This window comes from Lynx canadensis, chromosome A2 (assembly GCF_007474595.2).
Source record: "Lynx canadensis isolate LIC74 chromosome A2, mLynCan4.pri.v2, whole genome shotgun sequence".
NCBI lineage: Eukaryota > Metazoa > Chordata > Mammalia > Carnivora > Felidae > Lynx > Lynx canadensis.
Window position 1 is genome coordinate 81,852,201 of NC_044304.2, and position 3,625 is coordinate 81,855,825.

Sequence of the window (3,625 nt, forward strand, 5' to 3'; positions counted from 1 at the left end):
TGGTGGGTGGTTAGGATCTTTTTTTTTTTCTTTTTTAACTTCATTTATTTATTTTGAAAGAGACAGAGACAGTGTGAGTGGGGGAGGGGCAGAAAGAGGGAGAGAGAGAGAATCCCAAGTAGGCTCTGCACTGTCAGTGCATAGCACTCTGTGGGGTTTGAACTCATGAACTATGAGATTATGACCTGAGCTGAAACCAAGAGTTGGATGCTTAACCGACTGAGCCACCCAGGCGCCCCAGTTAGGATCTTGGAGTGAGTGACACATGCGGGGTGTCTTAGTCTAAGAGGGTTTGTTGTAGGGATACTCAAGGAAGTAAAGAAGACAGAGAAGAGGAGACTCAGGTGAAGGAGACTGCGGTTTCAGACTGTGATATGTTTGTTTATCATATGCATGCTATTATCATATGCAGCTATTCTGGTGACTCACCAGTACTTCAGAAAAGCAAGTAGCTGTGGCTTCTGATTTAGCGTTTCATCTTTTCGGTAAATCAGTTCTTCTTGTGTCTGTTTTTACTGTTACAGTGGTTGCTCACTCTCATTTCATGTTTTGTATTCAAATTCTCTAAGAGAGAGCATCTAATCAATCAATATCCAACCAATCCACCACCCATTCCACCCATTCCTTCCTCTCTCCCTTCCTTTCTCACTCCCTGGCTCCCTCTGTCCCTCTCTCCATCCCTGCACCCATTCATCCCTTTATGCATTCATTCAACCAGAGTTTAGAAACACCGTGTTTCAGGATCTGTCTTAGGAGACTGAAGCGATAAAAGCAGACAAAGATGAAATTTACATTCTTGGGCATGCAAACAGAACATAAATAAAAATAAATGCATGAGAAGTGTTATGGAGAAAAAATAGAGCAGAGTAAGGGGGAGAGGGAATATTGAGAGAGACAGAGAGAGACAGAGAGAGAGAGAGATCAGGAAAGATCTCTGTGATAAAGTGACATTGCACAAGGGCCATGAAGGAAGTGAGAGAGGAAGCCATGCAGATATCAGAAGAAAAAGCATTCAAACAAAAGAAAATGATAATGTTTCAGGAAGAGCAAGGAAACCAGTGTGGTTCCTGTGAAGAGAGGAGAAGAGTAGAAGGAACTAAAGTCAGGTGTGTGAGGGGATGATGGGTGCCAAGTTTCAGCAGGGAATGACAGGATTGGATTGGATTTTCTTGTAATCATAGCATTTTATTCAAGTTCTTAGGTGATTAATTTTTTTTTCTGAAAGTCTAAGTACAGGGGTGCCTGGGTGGCTCAGTTGGTTAAATATCTTACTTTGGCTCAGGTTGTGATTTCATGGTTTGTGAGTTTGAACCTCACGTTGGCCCAGAGACCTCTTTGGATCCTCTGTCCCCCTCTCTGTCTGCCGCTTCCCAACTCACGTGCACTCTCTCTCTCGCTCTCTCTCAAAAATAAATGAAAACATTTAAAAATAAATAAATAAAAGGTCTGAGTAGAAATCTTCCTCCTATAATTGTTGAGGTACAATTCACATCGTGAATGCACCCATTTTACTGTATAGTCCTGTGCATTTTGACAAATGCAGGAGTCATGGAATGTCACCACAGTCAGTTTCGCTACCCAAAAGTCCCCTTTGGGGTCAACACCTCCCCCACCCATAGCCTTGACCACCACTGTCCTCTTTTTTGGCCCCTTTAGTTTTCTGTACCCAGAGTCATAAACATGGAACCATACATTAGGTAGCCTTTGAGCCTGGATTTGTCGACCTGGCAGCATGTGTCAGACGTTGCTGTGTGTGTAACAGTAGTTGGTCTTATTGCTGATTGCTGAGTAGTATTCCAGTGTGTGGATTCACCACCATATGCTTATCCATTCACAAGTTGAAGGGTGTTGAGTTGTTTTCCAGTTTTGGTTTTATTGGAAGACAGGAATAAAGTCACTATAAAATTCACATACAGACTTTTATGTGACATAGGTTTCATTCACTTGGGTAGGTGACTCGGAGGGGGATTTCAGGGTCATATGGCAATGTATTTTAACTGTATGAGAAACTACCAAAACTGTTTTGCAGAATGTTGTATCATTTTTGCCATTCTCACTATTAATGCATGTCATTTTAAATTTTGGTCATTTTAGTAGGTGTGCAGTGATATTTCTTTGAGGTTATAATCTTGCATTTCCCTAGTGATTAATAAGGTTGCACATATTTTTATATGATATTTGCCTTCTGCTAATCTTCTTTTGTGAAGTGTCTACAAAGATTATGTGCCTTTTATAAATTGAATTATTATTTTTTACTACTGGATTTTCATGCTTTATAAAAATATATATTCAGTATAGAATCCCTTTATGCAATGTTTGTTTACTAATATTTTTGATTCAGTCTGTGACTCTTTACTTTTCTGTTTTTTAAAGTATCTCTTAAAGTTTTAGATTTATCATTTAGATCTATGATCCATTTAACAAAATATATTTATTTATTTTTGAGAGAGAGAGAGCACGAGCAGGGGTAGGGTCAGAGAGAGGGAGGAGAGAGAATCCTAAGCAGGCTTCTTGCTGTCAGTGCAGAGCCCAACGTGGGCTTGATCTCACAACCATGAGATCATGACCTGAGTCGAAATCAAGAGTTGGATGCTCAACCAACTGAGCCACCCAGGCATCCCTGGATTTTCAGACTTAAAAATATATATATATTCAGTATAGAGGTGCCTGGGGGCTCAGTGGTTAAGGTCCAACTCTTGATTTTGGCTCCAGTCATGATCTTACAATTTGTGAGATTGAGTCCCTCGTTGGACTCTGCACTGACAAGGAGAAGCCTTCTTGGGATTCTCTCTCCCTCGCACTCCCCACTCACCTTCTCTCTCTCAAAAGAAAGAAAGAAGAAAGACCAGAAAGAAAGAAAGATAAGAAACGAAAGAAGAACATTTTTTTAAAATCTGAAAATCCAATAATAAAAAAAAAAATAGGGACACCTGGGAGACTCATCAGTTGAGCATCTGACTTGATTTCGGCTCAGGTCATGATCTCACAGGTTCATGGGTTCAAGCCCCACAATTGGGTTCCTCGAGCTGACAGTGCAGAACCTGCTTGGGATTCACTCTTTCTCCCTCTCTCTGCCCCTCCCATGCACACTCTCTCTCTCAAATAAATTTAAAAAAAAAAAAAACAACTTTAAAAAAACATATATTCAGTATACAACTCCTTTATGAAATTTTTGTTTTACAACTATTTTCTACCAATCTGTGACTTTTTTTTCTATTTTTAAAATTTCTTTTAAATTTTTAGATTTTACAGTTAGATCTATGATCCATTTGAGTTAAATTCTGTATACAGTGTGAGGTTATGCTTTAAAGTACAGTATTTTTTTTGCATGTGACTGTTGAAAGACTATTCTGCCTCCTTTAAATTGCCATTGAGCCTTTGCTGAAAATTAATGATTGTATATGTGTGGATGTATGTTGGACTCTCTAGTCTGTTTCATTCATCTATTTGTCTGTCATTTGCAATACCTTACTGTTTTGATTAGTGTTGCTCAGCGGTTCTCAAGTGGGGACAATTTTGTTCCTGCCGGCTGTCCACCATGCCCAGGGTATTTGACAGTGTCTGGAAACAATTTTGTTTGTCATAATTGGTGGGGAGAGGTCAGGGATGTTCCTAAACATCCTAC